This window comes from Temnothorax americanus, unplaced genomic scaffold (genome assembly GCF_048541705.1).
Source record: "Temnothorax americanus isolate GAGA-0224 unplaced genomic scaffold, ASM4854170v1 Scaffold9, whole genome shotgun sequence".
Taxonomy (NCBI): domain Eukaryota; kingdom Metazoa; phylum Arthropoda; class Insecta; order Hymenoptera; family Formicidae; genus Temnothorax; species Temnothorax americanus.
Window position 1 is genome coordinate 2,761,302 of NW_027509812.1, and position 21,487 is coordinate 2,782,788.

Consider the following 21,487-nt stretch of genomic DNA (forward strand, 5'->3'; position numbering starts at 1 on the left):
CGGAGAATAATTGGCTTAGAAATGCATAGAGTTCTAAAGCAGTTCCGGCGGTCGAGTGTCATTGAGTCGGCTCAAGCTCTTCTCTCGATATGAAGACGAGTTATTGCCGAGAGTCCTGTCGAGCATCCGCGAACTGGATGTAAGACGGGGAACACTCCAGCGTCTGTAAAACGCGCGTTGCGCATCGCTGCTCCCTATCAATCGCGTCGAATCGATGAGCGCACAGCGGGAGAACGCGCGAGAGAAACGTATGAGAATGTCTTTTAGTGCCTCTCAATTACGATCGACAAACTACGAGATGATTGGCAATCGCGGCCTGGCGGTAGATCGCCGCTAAACAATCGCCAGTTGATTGCAATCCGCGCATCGTTTGCTCACGTAAATATGGAACGTATATAATTAACGAGCGCCGACCTGGGGGTGTAAGGGTAATCGTGCTAATTTATTATTCATTGATTATCGATGGCGTGTTATCACCTATACAATGTTTAAGCTGTCAATTAGTATCAGGAATAAAATATTCATCTTACGTACGCTTGACCGTGTCGGTGATCGCGCGAGGATAAAGAAAGCCGGGTGTTTTCATTTCCATGATCGCGAAGCCGAGACGGATGGCGAAAGATTGATTAGCGGAAAATGAAGTTTCGCAATCGGAGATTTTCGGAGGACAGTCCGCGCACATTAATCCATACCGTGAATTCGGCATTATCGTTTCATACATATAGAGCTGATGAGTAATAAAAGATCGCATGTCAGCCGACGATATCATTACACACGATCGCGCGTTATGGCGGCCGTTTCCCCCTCCTATTTTGGTATTCATAATTCGATTTGAAGATACTGTCGATACGTGAATACGAGCTTATGAATGATTTATGTAGTAGTGATTCACATATCTGAAATAATTACATTACCAAAGTCGAATTACCGATGTCTGGCCTCTCGATAGTTAATGACTTACAGTGAATATTATAAAGGCACATACATATCCTGTTATAATACTATTCTCAGCTTAGCATCTATTACAGTTAATGTGATAACAAAAAAAACTGACAGTTTATTTACCGGAAATATAGTATAACGAAATGATAAATAATCGAACAAAATAAGAACGCGTTTTATAAATCCTGCTTTTTTTTCGTAAAAAGCACGAGCGTTTACTTTGCTCGTTTCCAAATAAGGAATGTTTAAAATGCGCAAACAAGTATTATGCATCGATATATTTCTTTCTCGTTTAATCGCCCGAGCGAAGTAAACCACATATTATCGATTTCACTATTTTTTCGTATTCGCAAGTCGCTTAGACGCGAATAAACACGCGGATAAATCTTCACGATAAAAAATAAAAGGAGAGAAAAAACAAGAATAAGTAAGAAGTTATCCTTTTTCAACTTATGAATATAACGAAGAGGCGATTATCCGGCCTTTTTTACGCGAATAAAAAAGGGGATCGGCGCCCGAAGGCTTAAGGGGGTATTTTTCTTATTTTTGCGAAACATCGTTCTTTACGTGCAAATCCGTATGAATTCCATTTCCGCCGCGCGTAACCAAAGGAGGCAACAATCCCGCTGCCATTGAAGCAGGATAGACTGCTGGCCGTTACGCGGGATAGGTAACCGAAACACACGGCTCATCCTCGATATGATGGAGGACCGACCGATTCGTAACAAAATTCCATCGAAGAGCGGCCGACTGGCACGGCGGCTGCGTGGCAAACTGAATTCCTATCGCGCTTAATCAGCATTACTGTCGGTTAACTACTTATGACAGTACATCGTCGCTCTCCGCCTCCGCCAATTACACGACGTGCACACCGTTTCGGCTCATCCAGCCGCGCCGCCGGCAGTCGAGTCTTGACGGGCTACGCGGATGAACGTGATTCATATCTGCGCCTCCGACCCGACTCTCGATCCGACGAGTTTACGTCGCCGTAAGAAGAAACAAGATGTTAATATTAACACTGGTCAGATAAATGGTGTGATACCATATGAAGCGCGTAAGATCGTTTATGTTTTACAACAATGCAGCGACGTGTTATGTCGCAGTTTACTTGTTTCACTGTGTGTGGCAAATCCGGCCTTGAAATTTATAATCTCACTTTCAGGATAAAAATCTATTCATGATTTTTTATACACGATGTATTTTGATGTACGAATTTATTTTGATATACATATATTTTATACATATATGAGTAACTTGAAATATTTTTCGTGCAGCGCATAAAATTATAAATATAGTTCCGTCCTGAATTTTCACACGAATGATTTAAAATAAGCTTTATCGTATTTTCTAAAGGAACGGTTCAATTAACAACTGCGCCAGCATCTAACTTTACACGGAATATTTGCCCATTGATACCGCGCACGCTGTAAGTTTTCCTTTTAAACTACCTATAAGAAGATTCATGCGAACGGGAACGCCCACCAAACGGATATATCTCCATAACTATCGGAGAACAGATTCATGGCGCAGTATTATGGAAGCGATGTAATTTCCACCCGCGTAATTAATGCGTAGAATAATTTAATCGCTTTAAAAAGCGGCATATACATACATATGAGAGGGCAACACCAAATGGGTTTTTATTTATATAACTGACCGTGCAGAAATATAACCGAAGAATCGGAGCGGCGACGGCGGCGGCGGCGTCGGCCATGAAATATTTCCGTAGCCGGATTAGTCCCTTTAAAATCAATTCATCCAACAAGGAATTCCCTCGCGAGCGCTTATTTAAAAATTCTTCGGCGATTTATCGTAAAGCATTCAGTTTCATCATCCAGAGTGACGCATGAGTTCGACATTGCGCGGCGGCGCGGCACTCTCGAATGGAATTCATCAATAACGTCACGTCGGTTTTGCGCGGTTCAATTTTGATGACAGCTCATATTCGGCATTTAGCGCTTCGCGCGAACATATGCCCCGTTTCATTTGCTACCGAACAATGGGGGAAAATAGCGGCGGGGAAAGGTCGGGAAAACGAAATCGGGAGAAAGCCGGAGAATGAGTCTGGGAACTGGTCGCGTAATTAGTCCCTTTAATTAAACTGCTAGGAGAGTGAAGGGGTGGAACAAGAGGTGGAACAGCGAAATCGGAGGGGTGCGACCACGGGAGGGTAAGCAGAAGGAGATGGAGACGCCGGACAAAGAGGAGAAGGTCGGCGAATGTTGCAAATCGTGACGAGAAACCGAGCGGATACGCCGGCGCGCCGATCGCCGCTTTATTATGACCACGTAATGGAGATTTCGATAATACCAACTTCATTTCGCGGGTCGAGCGATTCACGCAAGCGATTCTTCCTCCCCTGCGCGTCCTCGACGCTCATCTCCTCTTCGATCTTTCATTTAATCCTCCCGCTATATCGGATGAGCAGACTATAACAACTATATATAAATCACCAAATATACAGACGCTTCGTCATATTTCATTCCTCTCCTTGTGCTTTGCTTCCTCTCTTTTTTTTCTTCCCATCTTCTGCACCCATCTTCTCGCGCGGTGATTGAGTCGCGAGTCTTTTCTACGTTCGATTGAATAGCCTAGGATGTCGCTCATTAGTCGCGCACGAAAAGCCGAGGTGTACGTTAACTCCGCAAATTGCTTAAACGTTCAATCGGTGGCCAGCATCGAAGTCGATTATGTTGTACAAACCGCGAACAATGCCTAATGCTACACAGTACGAAAACCCATTATCTCGATTCGAACTGACCGTTAGTCACGTTCCTTTTAACTTATCCTTTATTGATCTATGCGTTAATGTAGTATATATCGGTCATACGAGGACGTCTTGCATACAGATAAACTGCACAAATTACAAAGAGGCGTGACGAGAAGTCCGTGGAATAACATATTGTTCGCTACGTGCGTTACGACGATAGGTTTATCACCTATAATATCATTCATTGGCTTGTTATGTGTATGCGTGTGTGGTTGCGTGTCTAGTGCTCTACATTATTCCATGTGACGTACGTAGATTACGCGAAGTTACAAAATATGTCTTCTTATTGTTGAACCAACGAAGCTATGAACATCGCGAGACCGTGAATTTTCCAGTCGCGATTTTTATGTGGACAATGTTCCCCGGGATCCGCTCGGGCCCGCCGGTCAACGCCGTCGAACCGTTTTAATCTCCCGTCTCTTGTGAAATTATGGGCGGGGAATATAATTTTGTAAGGAATCTGTCTCTTAAGTCCCCTCTACGTAGCAGTTAGTACGTCCGAAGCATGTCAAATGTAAGGAGGATTTAAAAGCGCGGAAAGTTCCAGTGCAAATTCTATATCTTTGGCGAGCGACGAACTCCCGCGGCATAGAAATGTCTCGAGCGCCCGGCTTTAACATCTTTCAAACTTGTACTTTCTGCGCTTCCTAATGACAGTGATTTCAAAGCCGATACCACGGACGAGAAAGTCCGTACGTTTCGTAGATATTCCCCGGGATATTGTGACCGGGCGTTACAATCGTAATCTTAAAATCAGCGCGAAATGTCACCCCATATAGTTAATTTTTCCTTACAGAAAGGCGTATTTAATCGCAAGTTGATCTTCAATTTTAAAACCAACTATTAAAATTATAAAGATTATTCTCCAATCGGGAATTATATTATTTGATCGCAAAAATATATCCGCGCCTCTCGTACTATACTCCGGTATAATACTGCGATACGATGATGATGAAAAAATGCGAAAAATTATTACTGGCAGCTATCGATCGACGTCGCGAAACCGTCTGGCTGAGATTCTCGGGAAGATCGGAAACGCGACGGCATACTCGGTCGGGAAACGGACGGCGTCGCGGCGTACTTACGGGACGATCTCGCGGTGGCGCATCCGCACAATCTTGCTGCGAGCTTCTCTCGGTACTCGCGCATAAGATTAGAACATTTCGTATTCATACGGTAAGGTGCGACTCGGTATTCACGGACGCAAGTACGAACTCTAACTGAAGTTTACACGGGCCAAACTAGCGCCAGACCGGGAGCGCACTCCGTGCAGCTTAATCGGGTCGCAACGAATGGGACATAAACACTAAGTGTCTGTAAAAACGCGCGTGCCCCCTTTAATTTTAATATTCTGCGTACCCGCCGGAATCTCCAGTAAAATTTACATACACAGAGATTACGCGCGTATTGCGGCACGAAGAAATTTTAACTTTAGCGATATGAAATAATATTCGAATAATATTCAACTATAGCACGCATTCTGCCAGAGAAACAGGAAAAATACGGTGTTCCAGCCAACATCCTCGCGTATCGATCGGAAATCGCGGCGGATAATGGCATCGAAATATTAAATCCCTTTTACATAGTCTATAATTCGCGAGTAAATTTACGATAGGATTACCTCGTGATTCCAAGAATAATATACATAGAAAAAAGTTCTGTTTTATACTGACTAGGAATTTAAATTAGAAATTATCGCGCACAAAACCACATAAAATTGCGTCGAGTATTAACACGTACTTCAAGTCAAATTATAGAAATTCGAAATCTTTTCGGGGGAAACGGGGGAAAGAGGGACGTACACACGCGTGCGAGCTTGCTAAGCGTGTAATTTCACCCGCCGTTTTCCCCCAGAATGGTTTTAATGTCAGCCAGTTCCGACCCGTTCCGTTCCGAGTCGCTTGCGGAACCACCGCCGCGCCGTGGCCGCGCAAGTTTTGTTTTCCGCTCGTTGATTTCAATATCGTTCAAGCACCACCGCGGCATTCCGCGGCCGAAGTGCCGCCACGAAACGCGATAATTCACGATAGTACGTGAGATGCATATTTATAATGTTCTCTTAACGGATCCACCTATACGACTTTCAGTTTGCATAGCCCGGCAGAGAGTACGCTCCTCTATAGCATACACCATTAATGAATATTCTCCTGCGAACACGATGTTACGTAAGACGAGACTTCGGGGCTCAACAGCGACTTCGCGATGCTCTCGACGTACCGCCGCGATACCTCGTTCCAGAAGTTCGTAAAACACGAATCACGCTGTCTCGCCTGGATAATTAAGGCAACTGTCAAACTGACGACGTCATTATGCGTAACATAAAAAAATATATAATATTGCTCTTGATAATCTAATTTACTTATCATTGCGATAAATGTACTCTTATTTTGATTTAAGTTTATAAATGTTAAATCTTTGTGTTATTCTCTCTATTTTAATTTGTTTTAAAATACATTTCAATCTAAAAGGAAAACGAGATAATATAAGATATTATATCTGAACTGAGTAATATCGTCAAAAATATACGAGTTATATTTGATGCGAATAAATTTGATCACAGCCGACATCATCTGACGTAAAGAGTACAAAGAATGAAAGGCGAGTACAAAGTGAATTAAAACGCGAGCAGTAATGCAGTTAACCATCGTTTGTCTAAGCGTGTAATGAGAAATATATATATATAACGTCATCGTGCCTTGTTTTCCGGTCGTTGATTTCAATTCCCTGGCATACTCCTCTCTCCCGGTTTTGCCCTTAAACCATCGCAGTAACTCCGAAACTTCGGACTTGGACAGTCAAATCACTCCTGTTAAGTTGCAGGCAGCGGATGTCGCGACCGATGAATTCCCTTATATAATAGACGTAGAAACGGAACACGTCCCAATACACTATCGCCATTTCTTATACAAGCTAGACGTATAGACTCTCACGAGTATTCGTGAGCTCAGGATATTTCCGATCTTCAGGTATATTGACCCGTTTACGCGGTCGACGATAGTAAACGAGAGTCGAAGCTACGCCGTATCGATTGTATTCCACGAGAGGTGCGGAGAGGGTTGGACTCGCGGCAAAGCGAGAACGCGAATGCTTACCGGGGATGTTTCGCGCTTTGTCGACGCGGCATTATCGTTCGTATATTCGCGATATACAGCGGAGGGAAGTATAAGCAGCGGCCGTCGTAGTGTACGGCGATCCCCAGGGCGCGGCACCGGCTTGCCGCTGTGTTTCTCATCTGCCGCGCGTGCAATGTAGTCACCGGACCGGGTGGGCTGGTCGGCGGTCTCGGGCTGCACCGTCGGTATCCCAGCAGGTTCTCCCAACTAACCTATCGGTTTCTGGCCGGCTGCCCCGCTTAATGGGAATTGAGAACTTTCGAGTCGGCTACCGTGCGCGATAATTCATCGCCCTCTCGCTCTCGCGGCGACGGCGCCGACCGGCGGCGTTGCGCCTTGTGTCCTGGCCTTTACCGTAGCCGATCTGCGACTCGTATATATGCCTTCCCGTACGTACGGCGTCGTACGGTACGACAACGACGAGAGAACACGGAGGACGTGGGGGTGTCGGAGGGTGCCGCCGCCGGCGGAGTCGGCGGGTGCGAAGATACGAGCCAATTGCGGAGTCGGAGTTCGCTTCTCCCGTTCTCCTCGACATTCGCGGGTGCAGCCGGCAAACGAGTTTACCGAAGCGTGTCCTACCACCTTCTGTCTCTTTCGCTTCCCCCCTCGCTCTTAACGTTCGTTACCGAAATGTGTCGGTTTCTAACTGCTCCTGTCTTCGCTATCTCTATAACGTACTTCGTGATGTGCGTTTTTAACACTAAGATATAGAAAAAAAATTTTTTTTTGGATCTCCGAGACATTACAATATTTACTATTCCTTATCTTTTTTCTGTCTTTATTGCACTTTTGATAAAATTTTTCCTTTTAAAGTATCTTCAAATATACTATAACATCAAATTACGCGTTTCCTAATTTAATCTCGCAAATTTATTTTTGCTTTTATTCCTTGCACCCCTATTATGAGATTACATATTCTAAGATTAAATCGAAAAGCTTGCTTCCCTTCCTACCAGCTGCAATATATTTGCATGCTATTTTTTCGCGGTATAATCTAACCGAAACTTACAGCGACGGTAGCGAAGCGTATTGTGGAAAAGTATGCAGGCAGTTTGGTTTTAACACCTTGTTTACACATCGGGCTTACGTAACAAGTGGACGAGTACAGTTCGCGTAATATTAACTAAATACCGTGTTCGACAATCCTCTCGCAACATGCAGATAGGATTCGGGAAATAACGCGGATCAGCGATATTTCGTAAAGCGCGATACAAGTTTTATTAAGAAAAGCCGGAAAACATACGTCAAGAATTATTACGAGTCGGATGGGCCGTTAACGTCGCGCGTTGACATCGTTCCGCCTGTTTTATAGGCTGAATAACGAGGAACAACTTGTCCGCGTTTACGAGCCTCTCTATAGATTCTATTGCGCACCGGCATTTGTTGCAGCGATGACCGGTATAATTACTTTCCCGATATTCATCGCGTGAATACCTTGCGAGATTATAGCGCCGTGTTCGCGAGTATTAACGAATTAACATATTCGTTTGTTCTAACGAGGGTGATTATACGCTACTTACAATTAATAATAGTACTTAAGAGATAAAGAGTGAGTACATGGATATACGATTACGTACGAGGTCTAATAAGAGCTAAGAACAGTCTTGCTCGGAAAAACACTCAAGTTTTTTAAATTATGTACCACGTATAAAATATAAGGAGTAGGTTCTTTTGACGACTTCTAGCTTGTGTTTTTATAGGCAATTCCAGCACGAATTATTAGGTTCCGATTCCGAAAAGTTACCAGCCCCTTGGACGAGAAACATATAAAGCGTCCATCCGTCTCTCCGTCTCACGTTAGAAATCTTTTCACGAAAACCACGGACATTATTTCCTCGTAACGGCGATGAATAGAACGCGTTCCTCGACAACGACAGGAGAAGCGATACGACACGATCTGTCCGTTGATCGAATCCGGAAAAGGAACGAGTATAAAGGCGACTTCTTTTACGCGCGGACAGCTTTATTAAAAGGGACGAGCAACGAGATTATTGCGAGTTACCTAGTTGGTTAGCTCGTCTCAAAGTTATCCGCGTGGCGAGCAACGAAAGCTACGGGAGGAGAAGGTACGACCGCGGGTAGGATCGGGGCGAGCGACTTTACTCGTTAAGCAAGCCCCGAGGCTGCTCGACGCTCGGCGCACCTAAAGATTCTATACCTGCATCCATTTCCCGTCTACCACCACGTAGTTGTATCGTCACTGCCGCCACTGCCGCCACCGTCGTCGTCGCCGTACCCCGTCAAGTACCTCGCGTCTCCACGTTTCTCCAACTCAGAACGTTCCCCATCCCCCGCGTCGTCTCTGCCGCGAGTACCTCATCCTTGCAAGCTAACTCCTTCTCGACGATCGAGCTTGCATAACGGATGACGGAGGACGGACGGAGGTGGAGGAGAAGAGGAGGAGCCAGGGAAGGGGGTGAGATTAATTCGGTGAAACCCATATCCGCGCGCGGATCTCCCAACCAGGTCCGGATAATGTATCGGCGCGGATAAACCTACCGGTTTGAGCGAGTCAATTCATCCTCCGAGCTGCCGAGCGAAGCGGCGTAAAGCCAGCGGAACGATGGTGTGTCGAGTCGTGGCGAACGAACGGTCGTTAACAGTTGCTAACTTAAAATATTTAAAATTAATTATAAAACTTTTGAGATAAGCATTATATAGGAAGGAAACAATTTTTATATGAGGAGAAGACACGTAAACCTATGGTTTATTCTTCTCATAAGGGAACATTTAATGTAATTTTTCCGTAAAAGGGATTAAAATAAATACTCGTTAAGGAGGCTCTAAGCTCGTGTTTCAAAGACGTTTACGTATATCCACACATCGCTGACACGGCGCTTAAATTCAAGAGCGTGTGAATTCAAGACCCGTGTATGAGCTCCGCTTTACTGTTCCCGCTTCACTTTCACGCGAAATACCCGGGACGACGCCGACGCCCCGAAAGAAATCATAGCGAAGTAGCGCTCGCGCGCGCGCGCGCGCGCGCGTTCACGGGACGTCGATAATCCATATAGTTATCTCTCGCTCGCGGATAACATGCATAACCGCGCATGTTGCATATTGCACAGTTCGGACAAAGGAGATTCACGCGCGCCTTATCACGCGGGTATCGCAACCGCGCAGACAAAACGGATGTGCGTTCCGCGTCCACGGCTAATATTTCTCGCACATCGATACCTACCGGTTAACGACAAAAAACGTCATAATGAGCGTGATTATCGGCGTCGCGTAGTCGAATTCAAATTGTCGCAGGCCGATGAACTCGTTGGATAACGCGAACGATAATAAAAACGGACGGATAATAATAAAGACGCGTCGTCCAGTGCCTCGCACGGATAATTGATACTTCTGCGGATGCTAAACGAGGTCGATGACTACGGCGACTACGGCGACGATATGTCAAAAACATTCGACCGAGCGATCGACCATGTGCGGAGAACGAGGAGAGAGAAAGAGAGAGGGACTCAGAAGCAGGGACTAATGAAACGCCGGCGCTTTGAAAAATGTCATTTACCTCGCACACGCATCGTCGATCTCCATATCATCGTGTGATAAAAATATCAGGTTCTGGACGGGGTCCCGAGCTCACGTCGACGTCGATCCACTACCGCGTCGGGTGTTGTGTTTAAATTCGCGCAAAGATTTGTCGAGGAAACGAGCCGACGGTCACCGTCACACCACCGTTGACAACGTGCCGTGGATGGCGTAGGCACGCGATAATTGCGGATAATTCCCGGCGTCGCGTGCCGCCCGCATCCCCTCGTTCCCCCTAATTATATGTCTCCCAGTCCTCCCGGCGCGGCGCGCTGTTCCCGCGCATTTCGCATACATACGCGATCGCACGTTGCACGTGTACTATACGTGTACATGGGGTACCGGAATCGACGTTTCCAGATAGAAACCGCGCCTAGTGGTGGGAACATGTAAGCCTCTCGGTCCGCACAAACGGGAGGGCGAACAAAGGGGAAATGGGATGTAGGATGTCCTTATCGACAAGGGAGACCAATATAATCATCCGCATACCACATGTGCGTACACGTTATGTACAATGCATGCGATTTCAAGTATCAATCAGACACGTAAGATTTGCCGGACAAGACGGATAGTTTATCACGGAATTATATTAAAGATTATCGATTTAACAGGTCCGCAAAGATATTGATTTAGGAGAATGCCTTATCGAGGCCTATTAGATATTGCCTTGTCGAATAATTTCTTTTCCAGATTTGCACGATAGAAATTTTAATGCACGTTCCTCGATTTATTTTCACCGGCGTTTATCGCAGAAATAACACATCGCAACGAGGTATTTGAAGCGGAAGTCACTGTCGCGGCGGTGGCAAATGGTTTCTGTCACGAAGTCGCGGTCCTCCCGGGCCCCTGGCGGGACGAGACGAGGCGAGACGAGAGAAATGAGACGAATAACGACTTTAAACGTACGGAAAGTCAGCCGCGCGGCGCTCCGCGATGGCGGCTAATGCGCGAAATGTAAAATGTTTCGATTAGTGAAAGACGCCGGTCGCGACGGCCGCTTAGCAAAGCCGCAAAAGAAAATATCTCGTAAAGATTTCCCATCTACAGAAAACCTATTCCGCCGCTCTCGTCTAAATTCTACTCTCTAACTAATAGGCTCCGAGCGAAGAAAGGACGGACGGACGGGCGCAAAGGTCTCGCTGAAGACCGAGATGTTCTCTTTCGAGTGCGCGGTACGATACGCGCACATAGCTCGCAAGTAATTCCAAAAGTTCCTTCGCAAAGGCGAACAATCGGCACAAAGGATTGATTCGGAATGTCAAAAAGGAAGAACGGCGAGGTCGCCTATTCTTTCGCATACGTTGCGGATTTGTACTTTTTATGCGCGGGATAACGTCCGGTACGTTCAATCTCTTTACCTTACGGCATCGCGTATTAGATAATCACATTTCGACATTGTGTCAACAGTGTCCTCACAATCGATCGTCTGGTAAAACTTCTAATGTCACGTGTAATGTTAAAGTTAATGTCAAGTTATATATATTTTAATGTTAATAAATAAATGGAGAATTATAAGACAATATTACATGACAATATATGCATTTTATCGATATTACAGAAAAAATGTTTCGGATATTGAGAAATATAAATCTACGAATATAAACTGAATGAAAGTGTTTACATTCCTTTTTCCGGTATCGGTCTTAAAAATTGTAAAACCTGTTATCCTTACTGTTTTTTTTTTTTTTTTTTACTCAACCAGCCTCGCCAGTTCTCTTTTCTGTCTACTCTACATTTGCACATCTCTCGTTTGATAATCCATCTCTTTCGTCGCTATATCGTTAACTCACTATACGGGTCGAACATACACACGAACGTCCGCGGTCCGGCGCCAGTGTGCAACTGTATGTAATTATTCTAATTCGCGGTGCGTGAGTCCGGAGCTCGCATTCGAATGCATTTGCTGTATCACTTTTTGCCTTTTCTCGCCAATTCTGGAATGGGCGCTGAATGGCAAATCATCGCCACACGTGACCCCCCCGCATCGAATTAACTCACGGGCGATGCCACCATTACGGTATAAAAGTGGAATTTTGAAATCAAAGCTGGAAAAATCCGTGCCCATTGAACCGTCTCTCGAGACCGTTTCGCGCAATACCGAGGTACTAGATCGCCACTCTGCAATTTCAATGGCTCTCGAATCTAGTGTCTGTTAAAGCAAACGCAAATTTAAGCGTAAGGTCAATGGGTATCGCGACGATATCGTACGTCGGCAACGGCAGTAAACTGTTTATAAGCAGCGCGTAATATGTAATTACCCATGTGTGTGGACGCAGGGACAGCCGGATAACGTCGCATCCGCGAACATTTTCATTTCGGCGGCACACATGTGCGGCCCGGCCGCCCGGTTTAATGGATTTGCTTTTACCTGAAATTGAATTATAGCGCTGTAGCAGTTTGCGGCTTTGCCGCGTAACAAGATTTAATAAAGCAAGCCGCGTAATAATATGGTGCAGTAATAACATATGCGGTACATTACTGCATGCGATATACATATCCCGCGCGGATATATATCATCGGCCTGGACGCCACGGATATGGAAGAGAGATATTACTGCTGCTGCGGCGCACCCTTCCCAAAATTGCGACGCATCGTTCGCCCGCGAGGCAGGACAGGTCGCGCCTTCGCGCTTCCGGAGCGCACACATCGGTGCGCGCGATCTTATTTGCCGTACAATTTTATTTCCACGAACCGTATATTCCTTCTACCTCCGTAAGTTATGTACGAGCGTCCGGGCAATCGCCGATCCTCGCAAGACGTTACGAAACGTATCTAGCCGTCTTATTTGCGCGGATTGCATCGCGCGATCTCGACGCAGAATACAAAAAACCAACACGGACGAAAAAAGAGAAAAATAGCATCAAGAAAGAGAGAAAGAGAGAGGAAGTTTGCGACGCGTGGAACACTTTGACTTACGTTTTGACTTACAGTTAGTCTCGTTGACCTCAGGTGACACAGTTACATACGATGTCCCGGAAGCTATCTGTGTTCCGACAAAATTATATACTCTCACATTTCCCTAATAAAAATTCTGTACAAAATCATTATTTATAACAAGCTAATAATTTTTGTACTAAAAGATTTTTCTAGTTAAGAGTTTTAATAAGTAAATATAATAATCAATATGTATATAACAAAAAATAAAACAATATTAACATTTCGGTCAGAATTTTGAGCCTAGTAATAATTTTCGTTTTGAGTTTGATATATTTTATGCTTTTGAATCATATGCTCCGATATATATTATTCCATTAAAAGTATATATTTTCGTATTATTTAGTATTACTGATACCAAACAAGCATCTTATAAACTCTACAAAGAAATTGGTTGCAAAAAATTAAATTTTAAATAAATGTTTAAAATTTTTTTTTAATATAAAGTTAAAAATATAATTAAAAAATATAGATTGAACTTCTAACTTTCCATTAAAATAATCTTACAATTATCAATACTTCCCTAAAGAGCAACAATTCTCTAAGTTTTCCTCTATAATAAGTCCGTGACTGAATGACACTTCACACTTTCCCCGACATCCTATATACAGGTACCAGACATGGAAGAGACAGATGGATTTGGACGGACTAACAACGTAAGGCACGTCGTGAGAAAAAGAGAAGTCGAGAGGGGACGAAGGTGGAAAGGGGGGAATGGATGTAGAATGACGGTTTAGCGGAGACGGGTGGCACAGGAAGGAAGCGAGGAAGGAAGATCAGGAAGGAAGGAAGGAACATGTAATTCCGGAGGGCTTAGCGCGCGTCCCAATTTTCGGACCAGTAAATTCCAATAACGTCCGATGCCCTTAAACTCTTCGTACATCACGTCCCGTGAACCGGCGACCGATTTATAACCGAGAAATTCGGGTTATCGATACCTATCGGCACCCCGCGTCTCCGACCCCCGCGACCGTGCGAGCGCCGCAGCTTTTCGTGGGGATAACGATGCGCTCCCCCGGCCGAAGTCTCAGCCAATGATTTATGAATCATTGAGGGAACACTCGGCGCGTATATTTATACGATCTTCATTCTACAAACTGTCTGCACCACGGCTTTAATGACGCGAATACACGAAGCCGGTGGGAGAAAAGGCCAAGTCGGGCAGTGAGTTACTGGTTTACTCCGTTTTTGTTGCAAACAACTAAAGTTTTCAAGCTCTCAAGTATTGTCCCTGGAAAACGGGCGGAGAGAATCAGTTAAACCACAGTTAACTTTAACCAGTATTTATGCGGGAACGACCGTACGTCTGTCGGTTTAGCACGTGCGGATTTCTCACTACTTTTTACGATCCGGCCTAACTCTCTCACAGCTCCTAGTACGCGGTGTAACTCGAGAAGTTTCATAAATTATAAGAGCCACCCTGTGCGCGGTCGAGAGCAGACTCTTCTCCGCGGACCTCGGCCAGCGTCTTCCATCAATGACCGAGCGAGATCGAATTTCCGGCGTTTCCTTCCTTCCGATCGAGACCGCGCGTCACCGCTCCCGAAGAAATCGATTTAGCGGAAACGTCGCCGCAGCGAAGGCTGCGGTAGAACGCGATGCGCAGTTGGCGGTGATGCCGGTATGTGCAGGACACCGTAATGCCGGACACACCGCTGCGAACAACGCTAAAGCCAATAACTTACGCCACGCGGCTTTGAACGGTCGTCCGGGCTTGCGGTTTCGTGACTAAATAGTAATATCGGAAATGCCGCGCCGCGCCGCATAGCGTTACCGTTGCTCATATTAGCGACGCTCCTCCGTTTGCTGCGACGCAAGAACATGAATACGCGAGCCAGGGGGAGGCTACCATTGAACGATCTCGGCGGTAACCCGCACGAAAGTGATGCCAATTTGACGATAAGAATCAAATCGGTGAAGCCCGATCCGTTTGCGGAGCGATTGATCTATTGGAGAACCACCGAGAGTCGAATTCCACAAGTGACGTTATAATTCCTGTTAAAAGATTGAGTGTTGACCGTTTCATCTCAAATATATACTGATGTATATCTATTACTTAATTACAATTGTGCAATATATGTAAATCATTGTTACGTTGTTGCTCCACTATACGCAACATAAACTTGATGATGTATTCCAAGTAAATTTCAGCGGTACAAATGGCACAGCACGCGATATCATACCTACTATTAATTTCCTGTGCCGCGGTCTGGCTAGCCAGTATAATACAGAAGTCTATGATATCGATGCGCCTCTCTCTCTCTCTCTCTCTCTCTCTCATTCTCTCTGTCTTTCTCATTGTGTATACATGCGTGTATACGCGCAGCGAGCGACTCGACGCGACGTGGTAACGTGCGACAACGCAAATCATATCAACCACGCGAAGACAATAGAAGACCAATTAATTGAATATATAGCTCTCTAGGCGATTACATCTTCAGCCATTTCGCTGAAATATTCGCGTACGTCGAATATAACGAGGTATTCTCGCCTCGAAGCTATCATAATAAGAGAGAAAGAGAAATTGAAGGACGGGTATTGGGGAAGATTCGAGTGGAAATTGGACAAAGTGACAATCGCAAATAACGACGACGCGACGCGCCCCTTGACGAACCACTCGAGATGAATTATGCTGTCATGACCTCTCACAGGTTCACGTCGCATGTGGCGTTCACGTCTCGATTGCTCCCACATCCACTCTGCTGATTTTAACTACTCAACGAAAATGTGTTTCTCAAGCAATTTTCACACGTGACCTATCATGTACTACTGTGCTACAGACGCATAGAGAATCCAAGAAAGCCTTAAACAATTTTTATCATTTTCGAGGTGACGAATGTTCCTGATTCCATCAAACTGAGATCTACGCGATGTTAAGTCAAACTTATTCTCTCATCGTCTATCGAATAACATTTCTATGATTTCAGAAAAGATATCGTAATACATGAGAATATAAGTTCTCATCGATAACGCGCAATATTTCACGAATCGCACGACTTGATCCGACACAAAGTTATTTTCGGTAAATCGTAATCAGACGTCAACTTTATTCGGAAGATATCTCAGGATTAATGCCGGGTGTAATATGCAAGCTGGAAAAACTGATATCTTCCATCTCGCGCTGGGAAAACCGCGCGGTCATTATTCTCACGCCGCCGACTTTATTTACGATTACTCCTATAGATGAGACAGCGGACAGCGGACAGCGGACATCAGCGTTATCTTTGTTCGCGCGGCACAAAGCCGCGTTGCGGAGCGTATGTGCACGCGGCAACCCACACGAATAATGAAATTTCGTTACCGCAAGACAATACTGTCATGCATGCCTGGCCAGATTCTGCTACCTGTCCACGCGGCCCGCCCGGTGAAAGCTACACGAGCCGAACGACTGTTATCGTGGCAAATTGCACGTTCCTTGTGTACCATTACGAAATTCTGCGGTAACATTGTTCCGACTCGGCCCGTATAACTCATTATTTGCAAAAAACATACGTGCTTTTTTACGAGGGCTATCGAATGTGTCCCCGGGCACTATTTGAGGGTATCGTAATTACCGTCCAATTATCATAATTAGCGACATCGAAAGCAGCCACGGAGCTGGCGGCGACCAAAACGAAAATTACGTTTGCGCGCGTTATCAGAACTAACCAAACACGGATTCGCTGCGCGATATTTCGGTAAATTAGATACGAGATACAACATTCAATTTCGCCCGTCTTACCACCATCGTCGTTCGTATCATTGCGCTGTTGCGAAAATACCGTCGCGGAATCAACGACGCGAGAGTGTCTATGAACCACCTGCGCCCTTCGATAGCTTCCCCGCGCGTGATAACTTAGTTTTATTTACCGAATAGACAGTCTAAATCAAGCCGGCGTTTGAACCGCGCCGTACTCTACTTTCTTTGTTTTTTCCCTTTTTTCCCCTTTTTTGCGTTCGGTCATGGGGAGGAAAGAGAAAGAAGAGATGAGCCGACAAAAGAGCCGTAGGGAGAAAGAGGAGCGAGACAAAATGAGAGGGAAGAGTGAAGAGAGAGGGAGAGGTGCAGGCGGGAATCGGTTCGCATAGATCGTCGACGCGGACAGCCGCGCCATTAGATACGCCCATCTCAATCACTGGCGTACGGAGGGTCATAAATTCTCGCGTAAAAGTGGTAGAAGAGGCGACGATGACGGCGGAGATGCACGTGCTGCAAATGCAGCCGGGTGTTTACAGTTGGTCCATTCTCTCTGCTCGCACACGTCCCGCGCCGCACCGCACACCGCGTCGCGTTTTCGCCTCGGACGCTTCGGACGAGATTAGTAATTGTTTGCACTGACTTTGGTATACTTTGCGGAACGGTGTCGGGAGCGTTTAGCAGTTGTCGCCTTGTCGCACAGCCGGCTCTCTCCCGTCCCAGATGACAAATACCCGCTCGCGACGGCCGATTGTAGCGGATAATTCCGCCAAATGTGTGGGAAACGCTAATTAATACGCAGCTGGAGCTAGTGGAGCTGCTGCTGTAACTGCCGCCGAGTTGTGCCGCTATTCTCATTTGCGTTTCCCCTTTCCGTTCATCTAATTGCCTCAAGATATCCTTTAGAAGCGCGATAAATGCGTGTGAATGGGAATGTAAATTGCCCTATCCGCGCAAAAAGAAGAATAACGTGTAAATCTAATGACCGCATCGCCAGCCTTTATGAATATCAATTACATCTGTACGCGCGTTTTTCATCTTCGTTTCGCATTTATGGCATGTCGAAGGAACAATTATTTTCCTTAATAAAAGTAGAATTTTATAAAAGCCGTTGCTTTTGCATATCAATTATACCTGCTACTTATACCTGCTTGATATTTTAGTCTCCTTATATTAGCAAAGAGTTAACGGCATAATCAAGTTTCATCAGAACGACACAATATTTTTTGCGATGTATTCATTTTTGATAAAGAAGTCTTTTTGCACAAAAATAAAATGTACTATTTTGCTTTATAATAATTTATATTGTTTCGTATAATATAACTCTCATCTAAATAGATATCGATAATGTCAATGTTAAAAATGTTGTAAGTGATACATTATTATAAAATATACAACAACTAATAAGAAAAGAAATTATAATCGAACGTAAAATTATAAATACGGTTTATTGAAAAAGGCCAGATTAGCGCTTAATTAAGGAAGACTTCAAGATCCGTCGACAATCTGGCGGTATTACGACAAGCTCTGACAAACTCTTTAACGAAGAAGTTTGTATCCTTCGTAATATTTTCATACGATAAATATCGCGGTTCACGTTACGCGATGCTTCAACGCTGACATTTATCTACGGGAATTGCATGTCGTGTTCGCACGCGCGCTCGCGTTGACAAATATCGCACGATGTTAGTAGATACTAATGAAAACTTCATTTAAACAGGATTATACGACGTTAATATTAATTATTATCACAGGATTAAACTTATGACTGCTTTCCTACCTTCTTTCCTACACGTCTTAATTAACGAAGCTACCTTTTTCGCTATATATCTCAATTATCTCTTGGATGTACATATTTCGTAAATATTTTTTTCGGAGATTAAAAATTTATCAATACGTTCCAGTATCGTCATTCGCATCTTTGTAGAAATAATAATTACCTCATACAAAACGAAGAATATTTTCCATCCCAAAAGAAGAATGAACACATATCGTTCAAGAAACACCACAAGGGATAATGGAAAAGAAATTCCGCTGTTCTTCCATTCGCAATTTTACTCGCAATTAGTAGCAGGGTAAAAATGCAATACGTCGGAATTGACAGAACCCCGGTTTACGTACGCGACTTCCAGACGTGCGGGAAGTAACTTTAGCTTAAGGAAGGGGTTAGAAGGTAGCCTGAAAGCGGAGATGGCGGTTATGGGGCCTGAAAGTTGCTGGCGGGAGAGCGACGGTAGGCAGTGATCGAGCGGTCGCGACTTAATGAAACTCTTAAGTGCCGACTATTAATATGGCTTCCAAGTTACCGGGTGGCCCGCTGCGCCTCCATCCACCGCGCCCGCGTCCCCTTCCTTCCGCCCTCTCGCCGGTTACAAGCTCCCCGAACACGAGGAAATGGCCGTATCGCGCAATTTTACGCCGAAAAGTGAGAAATTAACGCTATTTATTCCCGTATACGTCTCTCCGTCGGCACAGAAATTACGTCAGACAATCAGCGAGATCTACTGCGAAATCTGTCCTTGTTCCAACTAATCTGACTTTTCTCCACTCAATCACATAATATATGCTTAATTATATAGTTCAATGACACTACGCGCTGCTTTACGACTCACTAAGTTATATATTTTATATATTCAAATATAGATGAGGAAATACCCGCGATATCCACGATAACTACGCTCGTATAGTTTATAAAAAAATTATCGTAAGGAACAATTATATTATCGAATAAAGAAGATAATTTACATTATCACAAAAAATCATCAGAAGCAAATAGAGAAATAGATATTCGCACACAAATATTTTATATTTAGGAAGTTGTTAGAAAATTATAATAAGTTTTGTCATTGAAAAATTATTAATTACTTCAAAAGTCATGATTATTGAAAATATTATTTCATTATTTTATTGGAGACTTGTTCCAAAATAGTTCATAAGCCGCTACGGCGGCTTAATCACATCAATTTGCACAAAGGATAAAGGTGGAAACTACAAAGTGTCACCATTATCCTGATCAGCTGCCCGGAATCCAATAATTTACGCGGACATCCGCTGAGCGAGCCAAACTAGTAGTGCGCTAAACCGAGTTCACGCCTTGTCGCGCTTTTCGAACCGCTGTCACGCAAGGCGGTCGGCTACCGGGCTTCACGTCCCCGTCCCCAATTTGTCTTTGAATGAAAAATTGATCCGGTTAGGCGACTGTTGTATAGCTAGTCGGAAATTGCGAGCGTAGGAAACTGACGGATGGGGAAATCGATGGCGCGCCGATACTTTATCCGTCGCGATACTGTCGACGTCTCGGCGTCGGCGGCGTCGTCGCGATCCAGCCAGGTAAACTGAATCGCGCGCTCATTCGTGTGTTCGAATAATTATTTCCAATTTCAAGATTCAATTATCCGGGGTAAATTAAAATCCAACAGGACTCTCTAGGTCGTCATCGTTTCACCTGCGGCTCGCTGATCGTCACCTGATTATAAAAGTATCGCAAATCAAGGAGGTAGCAGCTTGTAACGAGGGTATTACACGAATTTAATTAAATATTGAATAAAGTACAAGTACTTCGATAGTGCCGGCGCGGAGCGCGAGTAAATGCACCGGGCAAGATTGATCTCGGGTGAACATTTTAAGCAGCAGTATGTATAATTACGAAGATTAAAATTTTATCGTTAAATCTATTTGTGAGAGGAATTATTTAATATTTCTATGTTCGTTTTTTCTAATTCTCCAATTATTTACAGGGTTCCGGTATACTACAACCAGAACCGTCGTGACAAACGTTCTCGAACAACAAATGGCGTTATGGCTTGTACGCGCGCCGTTTATCTTAGACTGACGACGCTCGCTTTCAAGCTCACTTTTCGGGTCGTGCATTTTTCGCGTCCACGCGTGCACGTAGACGCGGCGAAAAATTCGCATCCCTTGAACATTGGTCGCTTTGTCGCCACCCCCGTTCCGGTTTTCCTTTCCTTCTGTTCTGTTTTTTTCTCTCTCTCTTTCCGAGCCCCTGTTGAAGCGCGCGTTCGTCCGTTTTTCGATTCGGCGGCGAGACAATGAAGTCCTTATCGCCAATGGCTATCGCCACGAGCGTCGGCCGAATCGGCCGCAACCGATGCGCGACTGCTCCTTTTTCTACTTTTATTTCCCGATCTATATATAAATATATTTTTCTTTTTTCCATTTGCCTCTGGTTTACACTGGAGCAATCGCGGTTTTTATCATGAGCTTGGCACCTTTAACCGCGACGTACTGACAGCGACGGTGCGCGCGGAATCGACAGAATTTCCCCGATAATCTACGAGTGCCGTTGATATATAATTTCGGCTTTCCTTAACTTAAAAAATTGTCAGTTTCAAATCGTGAAAAGTCTACTATTCGCCCGTGAAGTCGCAAGATAAATTGAACTCTATTATCTTAATTGCACGCTGATTTTCTCTAAGAACCAATATAATATCACGGAATTTTAATTACACCTAAATAAGTCGTTTTCTTCAGTCGCGACTAAAAGCTAAAATCTCC

The 21,487-nt window shown here is 44.6% G+C and overlaps 2 protein-coding genes across 2 annotated transcripts in view; one reads left to right on the forward strand and one right to left on the reverse strand.

Moving 5' to 3' along the window:
* Nucleotides 1–21,487, reverse strand: part of LOC143908059 (synaptogenesis protein syg-1) — a 356,526-nt gene that overhangs the window by 298,329 nt on the left and 36,710 nt on the right. The gene's annotated exons all lie outside the window — the stretch shown is intronic.
* LOC143908061 (uncharacterized) overlaps nt 1–21,487 on the forward strand; it is a 217,848-nt gene that overhangs the window by 152,418 nt on the left and 43,943 nt on the right. The window lies entirely within an intron of this gene.